Source organism: Corylus avellana, chromosome 2 (assembly GCF_965113065.1).
Source record: "Corylus avellana chromosome 2, dhCorAvel1.hap1.2, whole genome shotgun sequence".
Classification (NCBI taxonomy): domain Eukaryota; kingdom Viridiplantae; phylum Streptophyta; class Magnoliopsida; order Fagales; family Betulaceae; genus Corylus; species Corylus avellana.
The window spans coordinates 22,840,762-22,852,709 of record NC_142491.1 but is presented as its reverse complement, the minus strand read 5'-3'; the positions used below and the strand labels follow the sequence as shown (position 1 = coordinate 22,852,709).

At 37.4% G+C, this 11,948-nt stretch overlaps 2 pseudogenes; one reads left to right on the top strand and one right to left on the bottom strand.

Moving 5' to 3' along the window:
- The first annotated feature begins 1,973 nt into the window (after window positions 1-1,973).
- On the top strand, window positions 1,974-4,722 carry LOC148587513 (aconitate hydratase, cytoplasmic-like; annotated as a pseudogene).
- A 185-nt stretch (window positions 4,723-4,907) lies between these two features.
- Window positions 4,908-11,896, bottom strand: LOC132168641 (aconitate hydratase, cytoplasmic-like; annotated as a pseudogene).
- Between the last annotated feature and the right edge of the window lie 52 nt (window positions 11,897-11,948).

The following is an 11,948-nucleotide window of genomic DNA, read 5'->3' as shown; positions in this document are numbered from 1 at the left end:
AATAAATAAAAAATTAGGTCGGAGAGGACTAAAATGCACAGTATACTTTATCATTTTGCACCTTTCGATTGGTAAAACATGTGATTAAGTTAATTGCAGCTTTTAATAAACTGCATTGTGCCATTAAACATGAAACAAGAATTGTGCCATTTAACATGAAACAAGGCTGCTAAAAGCCCCAATCCTATCATCAAACAACATATAGATCAAAGCCAAGTTTTTAAACGCTACCCTTAAGAGCAAACCAAAGGGTTAGCATGGTTATTTTCCAAACGTAAAAATAATTACATTCCTAAAAATCAAAATTACAAAATATCAAATTTGGCAATATTGACACACTCTCCCCGTGAAGTTGCTGTGCCAGACCCGGTAGGACTTCCCAGTTCCCCCCACCTCCACTTGTCTTCCACGTTCTAATTTTTGACGACGTCAATTCCACCAATATATGATTCAAATAAGAATCTTCCTACACAAACTTAATTGTTATTGGACCAACAGAAACAAGTGTGAAGGCCAATAATACAAAACATAAAGGTATTTACAAAAATAAAAAATAAAAAAATAAAGGTGAAGAATGGGGGAAAAAAGTTTGAAGTTATGTTCTAAGCATGCGAACATAATTTATTTTGAGTAATATATGCTCATGGCAAAAAGAATCCTATTGATCTAACTTTGAGGGGAAATAAAAAAGAAAAAAAGGAAAAAAAAGAATCCTATTGTTCAAGCCAAGTTTTTGAACGTGCAGACACATACTCGTTTTGCCACAACAAACAAATCACACATTAACACATCATTATCAATCAGCCGAATTCAATCGAGAATTTCAGATGAAAAATCAACCTCCAAGCAACTCCAATAAAACAGATAATCTCTTGAAAAAAAAAAAAACAAAGAAACAGCTCTATCACATTATTACCTCAGATCGACTCTGGATGAGGATAAAGCTAAATTTTGATTCGGCTTCGCTCATGTACGGGACCCATATCAAACTGTCGTTTCCAGAGCCAAACCTCCAGATCTAATAGAGTGGTCTGAGAGAGAGCCGGAGCCAAACCACCGGCGTCTTCTAGGCAAAACCCCCATCGGACCCAAACCACCGTCGTTTATAAACCCAGTCAACCGACGCCGGTGAGTTTCGGTGTCACTGTCACCGTCTGAGAGAGAGAGAGAGAGCGTCTGAGAGACGTTTGAGAGGGAGAAAGAGAGAGGGTGAGGGAAAATGGGAGAGAAGGGCACATGGAGAGAGAGAAATAATTCAAATAAAAATTTTGGCATATTTTGGCCATGAGAAAACTAAAAAAATATAAAATAAAATAAATGAAGGATACCACGTAAACATTTATGGGCCAAAACTAGGGAATATATTGCATTCTAGCATTTCCCTTATTTGAAACCCCCAAGTTTCCAAAACTCATCGTTTTGGATGTTCCCAAAACGGTGAGTTTTGGGCCTACGTGTACACTTGAACACGTGGAATCAACATTTTCGCCTCATTCGGCATTCGAAAAACGCACCATTTAGAAGAGGCTAATGGCAGTTACAAAATTCAAACCTAGAAACTATTTAATTTTGATGCGTTAACTCAAGGTTTTTATGATATATTTACCCTAATTTCTTCAAATGAATGGCAGGAAGAATTGTAAATAGAACCCAAACATTTTTCATTTTTTAAACCAAAAACAAATATTAGAAAAGGAAATATTCTTTCGCTTTCCCGAAAACTCGAGCCACGGGGTCAATCAGAAACATTATAAAAGTACCAATCAAACGTCAAACATGGTCCCACCTGATTCCCCACTGTCCGATTCCCACTTCACTCCCATCCAACGCCCAAGATAAACCCCCGCCTTCACCACTCCTAATTTACTGAACTGCCACTGCGCCAGAAGCCCCAACTGTAACAGTCCCCTGTATATCATTCTTGTAGAACCTTCAGAAACTTTCCGTCGAGACAATTGGCTTTTCCACAAGCCATGCATATGGCCACGTCAGCTTGTCGGGTCCGATTCTCGTTGACGCTCTCTACGGCGTCCTTTCTGCTGTCTGCTTCTAGGATCACGGCCTCCTCACCGTCGTCGTTTTCGCGGGCCTCGGTTTCGTTCGCGAAGCAGAAGCAGCGGACTCTGAGCTTATCGTCGACGCTTCGTTCGCTGAGGTGCTCGGCGCCTAGGTGGAGCCACGGCGTCAGCTGGCGGTCACTGCTCAGCCTCCGCGCCCAGGGCCGGACCGCCGCTCCGGTTCTCCAACGGCTCGAGCGAAATTTATCCACTCTTGGTATTGTTATTTTGCTCTGTTTTTGTGGGTTCATGGACTTGTGCTTGTGTGGTATGTTTGGTTGCTCTTGTATTTTGTTCAATCATATGCTCAACTTGGGTTGCATTTTATCAGTGTCTGCTTTGAAGTTTTAACAACTCCATTTTAGTTTCAGGTCCTTGTACTTTCTTAGGTTTTTCAATCTACTTTATTTTTTCTCGTTTATGTAATTCTCTTCATTTTACCTTTGCAGACATTATTGCTGCTGCTGTTATTTATGGAATCCGAAACTTCCATCGTCGTTTTCATCCATTAACAAGAGCTAACTATCTTGCTTCACCTCCTTTGGTTGTTGCCTATGCACTTGCTGGCACGGTATGGCATAACTTTTAAGTGATCATAGACTTGTTTTTTTTTTTTTTTGGTTCCTTTTCTGAAGGACACTCCTTTGAATGTTATCAAGATATCTCTCAAATGATTAACAAGTAGACTTGACCAGCAGTGTCTTAATGAATTTGAAGTGAAGCTACATGTAACTTGATGATTTGAACTTAAAGGACAAAGCCTTTTAAGATATTATGTAGTCATTCTTCGAGTTATGAATAAAATGTTTACCCAGATAAGGCATGGCCCTTCAGGACTAGCAGTAATATGTAATCCTGGCAGATGCCATCTATAGTGTCACTTCGAGAGTGGGAGTTGGATGGTACTCCACCTTGCTTAGATGTCCATGTTCACATGTGTTGTAGTATTCTATACTAAAGTTTTAGCTACTGGTTCAAACTTGTAGAAATCTAAGACATTTTATAATACTATGAACCTGATTTTCCAAACAATGGGAGTTAGAAAGGTATGTTTATAATTCAGAATCCCTAAACTGCTTCTTCCAGCATCCCCCTGGGGCAAAACAATACTATACCTACTCCGGTCCTACCAGAAAAACGACTCCCCTTTTTCTTTACAAGTTCCTTCGAGTGCACGATTCCTTAGCTATGCCTGTTTGGTATAACTGCGTAATCTCAGTTGTCACATCCTTTTGATGATTTCAGGTTGACATTGACTTTGATAAAGAGCCAATTGGAACAGGAAAAGATGGGAAAAGTGTATACTTCAAAGATATCTGGCCCAGTAATGAAGAAATCGCAGAGGTGGATAACTTTACGATGATACTTTGTGATAGAAACTATTTACGGTGAAACTCATCTAATAATTGCACCCCAATGAATGTCAATTTTATTCAATAATAGATTGTCCAATCTAGCGTGTTGCCTGATATGTTCAAGAGCACTTATGAGGTTATCACAAAGGGCAACCCTATGTGGAATCAGCTGTCAAACCCTTCTTCCACTCTTTACTCTTGGGATCCAATGTCAACCTACATTCATGAGCCACCATATTTCAAGGACATGACTATGGACCCACCTGGTCCACTTGGAGTAAAAAATGCCTACTGCTTGATCAAGTTTCATGACTTGTTAGACACTGATTGGATATCTCCAGCAGGGAGGATCGACAAGGATAGCCCTGCGGCAAAGTATCTCCTTGAACGTGGGGTTGCTCCCATGGACTTTAATACCTATGATAGTCGTCGTGGCAATGATGAAGTCATGGCAAGGGGTACCTTTGCCAACATTCATCTTGTCAACAACCTCTTGAAAGAAGAAGAATAAACGGGCCCAAAGACAATTCACTTCCCAACAGGAGAGGTGCTTAATGTGTTTGATGCAGCAATGGTGAGTTCCGTGATATGAACTTTTTGCTAGCTGTTTGTTCTCTATTATATCAGATTTATTTATACCTGCTTGTGTGAATAACACTTGGATATCCCTTTTGGTGTCTTCCTCATACAATTCACTCTGTAATGCTTTTATGGAGATGGAGATAGATACAATTTGACTGTTGCATGTGGGATCTGTGCAGAAATTTGTTGCTTCTTTCTTGACACCTAAAAAAGAGTATTGATCCATTTGCAGAAGTACAAGGCTGCTGGGCAGGACACCATTGTCTTAGCTGGAGCATTTTTTGGAAGTGGCAACTCTCCAGATTGGGCTGCTAAGGGTCCAGCGCTGCTGGTGAGTTTAAATTTTGATGTTCCTCAATATCTTCCAAATGCTGCATGGATATTACTACATAATCTCTCTCTCTCTCCAATTCTCTTACTTGGTTGCTGATGAAGTAAATTTTCTACACTAGGGAGTGAAAGCTGTGATAGCGAGGCACTTTGATAGTACTTATCGCAGCAATCTTGTGCGAATGGGGATTATTCCACTTTGCTTCAAAGGTGGTCATTATGCTGACACACTTAGATTGATGGGTCGTGAGCGTTACTCAATAGACCTTCCCAGCAAAATCAGTGAGATAAGGCTTGGCCAAGATGTAACTGTGACAACTGACACGGGCAAATCTTTCACCTGCACGGTTTGCTTCAATACCGAGTTACTTTCCCCAGACTTTCCTTTGTTTGTATGATTGATTTGTATAGTAAATGTCCTCTAAGAGTACTAAAAGCTGTTAAGACTACTAAACTTTTCTGTCAACTATATTTACCATAATCCTGATTTACAATCAAACTTTATAAATATCTTAGATCATTGGTTTGATTAACAAAAACCTCATTTCGAGGGATAAAATAAGCAGGAGCAGGCTTCAATTGCTTACTTTTTTATCAGGTTTCGGATGACGTATGGAAAAATGCCACCATGATCAAAATATGACAACTCCGCCTGCAAAAGCAATTGTATCAACCGCCATTTTCTCATACTATACAAATCAATCATACAAACAAAGAAAATTCGGGGGAAAGTACCTCGATATTAAAGCCTTAACAGCTACCTCATTTCGAGGGATAAAATAACCAGGAGCAGGCTTCAATTGCTTACTTTTTGATCAGGTTTGTGATGACGCCACTACAAAAAAATGTGTTATTAGTAACGTGCCTATTGTGCAGGATTTTTTCACACGTCACTATTTGGTGACGTGGCACTTTTTCACACGTTACCAAAGTATTTGGTAACGTGTTAAAGTTAACACGTTACCATTTGGTGACGTGTCAAAGCTGACACGTTCCAAAATGGTAACGTGTCAAATTTGACACGTCATTGTTCCGAAAATTAAAAAAAAATTGACAACTTTAGTAACGTGTCCATTTAATGACGTGTCAGCTTTGACACGTTACCATTTGGTAACGTGTCAAATTGATACGTTACTAAAGTTTTCAAATTTTTTTTATTTATTTTTTCAAATTTCCCATTGGTAACGTGTCAAATTTAACACGTTACCATTTAGTGACGTGTCAAAGCTAACACGTTACCAAATGGTAACGTGTCAAATTTGACACGTTACTAAAGTTGTCAATTATTTTTTTTATTTCTTCCCTCTTTTTTCTTCATCCTGGCCGTGCTTCTTCTTTCTTCTCTTTTTCTCTCTTTTGCTCTCACGCCCATGGCAGCTCTCTCTTCTCTCATATGGGAAGAAGAAAAAGAAAAGGAGAAGAGAAAAAAAGAGAAGATAAGAAGAAGATGAAAAAGAGAAGAGATCGAAGATCTAACATTTTTTTTTTTTTTTTTTTTTTCTGCTGGGTTTGGGGTGTTGAAATTTGTTTTGGTTGCTGGGTTTGGGATTTTGAAATTTCTTTTGCTGTTGGGTTTGAAATTTTTCTGGGTCTGAATTTTTTGGTTGGTTTGGTTTGATTTTTCAGGTTGAATCCACTTAGGGATCGGACATTATATACTTTAATGAGTAATTTTTCTTATTGATTTTTTTGTCATTTGTCTTAACTTTTAAACCTACTGATTTTTCTGGTTCTTTGGTGTTGTAGGTTTCTGATTTTTGGTGTTGTGGGTTTCCAACTCCACACAGTGAGTGAGTAGTAAAATTAGATTCTAAGTTCAAAACTTTTGAAATTTTTTGCTTAAATTAATTTTTGCTGCTGAGTTTGAATCTATTGATCTATTCCAAGTTCAATTAATTCTTTTTTTTGTCAAATAAATTTTTATTTGCTGGGTTTGAATTTTTGAAAATTAGGTTCGAATCTGATGTTATTTGAAATCTGGGTTTGGAATTTTGAAAATCAAATTCGAATATGATTTTATTTGAAATCTGGGTTTGGAATTCCATGATATTATTTGAAAAAAAAAATTCCAGAAATAAATTTGAAATATATTTTTTTTTAATTAATTTTTTAAACTTTAGTAACGTGTCAGAAATTGACACGTTACTAAAGCTTAGTAACGTGTTAAGTTTGACACGTTACTAAACTTTAGTAACGTGTCAATTTCTGACACGTTACTAAAGGGTGACGTGTCAGAAATTGACACGTTACTAAATTCCCATTAGTAACTTCCAATTTTGCAACCTGCCAGCCACGTTACTAATGACACGTTACTAACCGTTAGTAACGTGTCAACAGGCTTAACACGTCACTAATGGGCCGTTACAAAAAAATTATATTTTTGTAGTGACGTATGGTAAAATGCCACCATGATCAAAATATGACAACTCTGCCTGCAAAAGCAATTGTATCAACCCCCATTTTCTCATACTATACAAATCAATCATACAAACAAAGGAAAGTCTGGGGAAAGTACCTCGGTATTGAAGCAAACCGTGCAGGTGAAAGATTTGTCCGTGTCAGTTGTCATAGTTACATCTTGGCTAGGCCTTATCTCACTGATTTTGCTGGGAAGGTCTATTGAGTAGCGCTCACGACCCGTCAATCTAAGTGTGTCAGCATAATGACCACCTTTGAAACAAAGTGGAATAATCCCCATTCGCACAAGATTGCTGCGATAAGTACTATCAAAGTGCCTCGCTATCACAGCTTTCACTCCCTAGTGCAGAAAATTTACTTCATAAGCAACCAAGTAAGAGAATTGGAGAGAGAGAGAGAGATTATGTAGTAATATCCATGCAGCATTTGGAAGATATTGAGGAACATCAAAATTTAAACTCACCAGCAGCGCTAGACCCTTAGCAGCCCAATCTGGAGAGCTGCCACTTCCAAAAATTGCTCCAGCTAAGACAATGGTGTCCTGCCCAGCAGCCTTGTACTTCTGCAAATGGATCAATACTCTTTTTTAGGTGTCAAGAAAGAAGCAACAAATTTTTGCACAGATCCCACATGCAACAGTCAAATTGTATCTATCTCCATCTCCATAAAAGCATTACAGAGTGAATTGTATGAGGAAGACACCAAAAGGGATATCCAAGTGTTATTCACACAAGCAGGTATAAATAAATCTGATATAATAGAGAACAAACAGCTAGCAAAAAGTTCATATCACGGAACTCACCATTGCTGCATCAAACACATTAAGCACCTCTCCTGTTGGGAAGTGAATTGTCTTTGGGCCCGTTTCTTCTTCTTCTTTCAAGAGGTTGTTGACAAGATGAATGTTGGCAAAGGTACCCCTTGCCATGACTTCATCATTGCCACGATGACTATCATAGGTATTGAAGTCCATGGGAGCAACCCCACGTTCAAGGAGATACTTTGCCGCAGGGCTATCCTTGTCGATCCTCCCTGCTGGAGATATCCAATCAGTGTCTAACAAGTCATGAAACTTGATCAAGCAGTAGGCATCTTTTACTCCAAGTGGACCAGGTGGGTCCATAGTCATGTCCTTGAAATATGGTGGCTCATGAATATAGGTTGACATTGGATCCCAAGAGTAAAGAATGGAAGAAGGGTTTGACAGCTGATTCCACATAGAGTTGCCCTTTGTGATAACCTCGTAAGTGCTCTTAAACATATCAAGCAACACACTAGATTGGACAATCTATTATTGAATAAAATTGACATTCATTGGGGTGCAATTATTAGATGAGTTTCACCATAAATAGTTTCTATCACAAAGTTTCATCGTAAAGTTATCTACCTCTGTGATTTCTTCATTACTGGGCCAGATATCTTTGAAGTATACACTTTTCCCATCTTTTCCTGTTCCAATTGGCTCTTTATCAAAGTCAATGTCAACCTGAAATCGTCAAAAGGATGTGACAACTGAGATTACGCAGTTATACCAAACAGGCATAGCTAAGGAATCGTGCACTCGAAGGAACATGTAAAGAAAAACGGGAGTCATTTTTCTGGTAGGACCGGAGTAAGTATAGTATTGTTTTGCCCCAGGGGGATGCTGGAAGAAGCAGTTTAGGGATTCTGAATTATAAACATACCTTTCTAACTCCCATTGTTTGGAAAATCAGGTTCATAGTATTATAAAATGTCCTAGATTTCTACAAGTTTGAACCAGTAGCTAAAACTTTAGTATAGAATACTACAGCACATGTGAACATGGACATCTAAGTAAGGTGGAGTACCATCCAACTCCCACTCTCGAAGTAACACTATAGATGGCATCTGCCAGGATTACATATTACTGCTAGTCCTGAAGGGCCATGCCTTATTTGGGTAAACATTTTATGCATAACTCGAAGAATGATTGCATAATATCTTAAAAGGCTTTGTCCTTTAAGTTCAAATCATCAAGTTACATGTAGCTTCACTTCAAATTCATTAAGACACTGCTGGTCAAGTCTACTTGTTAATCATTTGAGAGATATCTTGATAACATTCAAAGGAGTGTCCTTCAGAAAAGGAACCAAAAAGGGCCAAAAAAAAAAAAAAAAAACAAGTCTATGACCACTTAAAAGTTATGCCATACTGTGCCAGCAAGTGCATAGGCAACAACCAAAGGAGGTGAAGCAAGATAGTTAGCTCTTGTTAAGGATGAAAACGGCGATGGAAGTTTCGGATTCCAGAAATAACAGCAGCAGCAATAATGTCTGCAAAGGTAAAATGAAGAGAATTACATAAACGAGAAAAAATAAAGTAGATTGAAAAACCTAAGAAAGTACAAGGACCTGAAACTAAAATGGAGTTGTTAAAACTTCAAAGCAGACATTGATAAATGCAACCCAAGTTGAGCATATGATTGAACAAAATACAAGAGAATTCATGTAAAAGCCAGAAAAAGGCCAACAACATCATTGGTTGAAGTTTACGAAAAAAGGCATGATCAATCTTTTGCAGTATATGTAGCACATAAAACAAAAGACTCATCTAAACAACAAAACGAATTCAGACAAGCCTTATGTTCAAAGGCGTTCTGAATTCACATAAAACAAATATGAAATTTTCATCTATTCTTATTACAAAAAAGTAATGAAAGCATATTCACGGTAATACCATTTTCTGAAATTGTAGAAGCAACTGATTCATCAAGTTCCCCATAATTGCCAATACGCGTTGTGCAGCCACAACCAACAATATGAAAGCCCAGCTCGTTCAAGTATTTTTGCAGACCACTACAAATACACACGAGAAAAAATGTGACTTCATTGTGAAAGATATCAGCCACTCAAAAGACAAGGGATGAATAAGTTGAGTTGAGTTGTTTAATGATCAGGTAATCAAAAGATAAACTGGCCACACCTCTGGAGTAGATATTTTGTAACAACTCCAGAACCAGGTGCAAGACTTGTTTTAATCCACGGTTTAACCTGTTTGATAAGTAAGTATCAGAAAAATATCCTACCATATAAGAAATAGAAAGTGCATTTCAAAAGCCAAAACTCACCTGCAAACCAAGTTCACAGGCTTCTTTGCAACAAGACCAGCCCCGAGCATGACACTAGGGTTTGACATGTTTGAACAACTCGTAATAGCTGAGATGACCACACTACCATGCTTAAGTTCAGATGGTTCTCCATGGAACGAAAATTTTGCCACCTTATCCTGTTTTTCCTTTAGTACACCAGAGCCCTGGAAGAAACAGAAAGGTCACAATTACAGGCACAAGAAACAAATTAATTCAAAAAAAACACAATCAATGAGCTTGGCGCGCAGCACATGTAGAAGTTAAATATCTATGTAATGCATTCTTGATTCTACTGCCATCATGATGTCATTCAGAACCCAAGCTACACTTGAATCAAATGAGCAAAGTTCAATCATTTATTCATTTCTGGTTTGACGACTAAACAATTAGTACAATTTTCTAAAGTTTGCTCTGATCACTTATTAAGATGCCCAATCCTAGGGTAAACATGTTAAATAAAAAAATTAATTAAAAAAAAAAAAAAAAAAGTCAAACTCTCCATCAGAAAAATTACAAAACAGGTAATAGCTATTGAACAATAAAATTGAAATTACAAAACAAGAATGCATGGAGAACCCAATGAAAAACCTTGGTTCAGCAAACTGCGCCCATTTGCAAGTAGACCTGATCGTGGAGATAGTGTGCCTGGCCCAGCAAAGCCCATCATTGTTAGAGTGGGTATGAGCTCACATTTCAGTCTTGACTGACCAGGCCAGGGTCAAGATTAGTACCAGTTAGGTTTTTGGCCAGGTCTAAGGCCAGGTGCTTATGGGCCAGACCAACCAAAGAACAGTGCAAGCCCACTTACACAAAGCATTTTCAAAAAATATAAAAAAGCCCCATGAACTACCAAGTGTACCAACCATTTAAATAAAAAAATGGTAAAGTCCACTTAACCCCCTCAAACTACCACTCCAATGACAATCTACCCCTCAAACTTTCAATTACGACAATTTACCACCCAAACTATCAAAACAATGACAATGTACCCCCAAATGTTCGCAAAATGATGAAAGTACCCCTAAATAATTTTCTATAAAACAAAAATACCCTTAAAATTTGAAAAAAAAAGTTAAATTTTAATATTTTTGTTTTTATTTTAGTAAGGGTAATTTTGTCATTTTATTAAAATTTGGGGTACATTGTCATTGTTTTGGTAGTTTGGGAGGTAAATTGTCGCAATTGATAGTTTGGGGGGTAGATTGTCATTGGCGTAGTAGTTTGAGGGGGTTAAGTGGAGTTTACCAAAAAAAAAAAAAACTTTGTAAACTAACATGTGTGACTTGAATACATCAAACTAAAATTTTGTGACAAAAAGCCCCTCTGCCATTTAGTTTAGTTTTTAAGAAAATAAGAATATTATAGGAAGAAAAACATAACAGTTTTTCCATCCAACATAAACGGCCAACCCTAATAGAGTGGATTATTTGCCACAAAATAGTAATTTAATGTATCAAAGTGTCACGCCTGTCACTTTGTGGAGTTTTCTTGACATTGGTCGGTAGTTTAAGGGTTTTTTTTTTTATATATATATTTTTCCCAAAATAAGTAAAAAAATGTTAAAATGATTCTCCTTCCGTTCGAGAATAAAAGAAGTTAAAATGAGTAAAAAAAATGTTACTTATTTTTCCCAAAATAAGTAAAGAAAAATGTTAAAATGATTCTCCTTCGGTTCGAGAATAAAGGAAGTTCACAAAATGGCACGCATCTTAATAAACAAAACAAATGACCTTAGAAGTTAGATGGGCAGAAAAAGGTAAGCTCAAAGTTGAAAAAAGAGAAAACCTGTGTTCAAATTTAAAATTAAGGTGACATTGCTTTTGCTGGTTCAAATTGAAGATTAATATTAAATCGGTTTATTTCTAGCATGATATCAAGGTCCCAATCAGTATCATCACTGTCACTGTAACATTGTAAGAGGTTTTAGAAAGCAGATTTTGATGAATAGAAGTTGACTTACCTCCACTAGCAATCGTGTTCTTTATGGGTTGGCAATAATGAATATTGTTTGTCTGGTGTACAAATTTGTCGGGAAACATTCTCATCTCTAAACGCTCGCATTTCAATCAAAGTCAATACTACTGTACAGTCACAAGC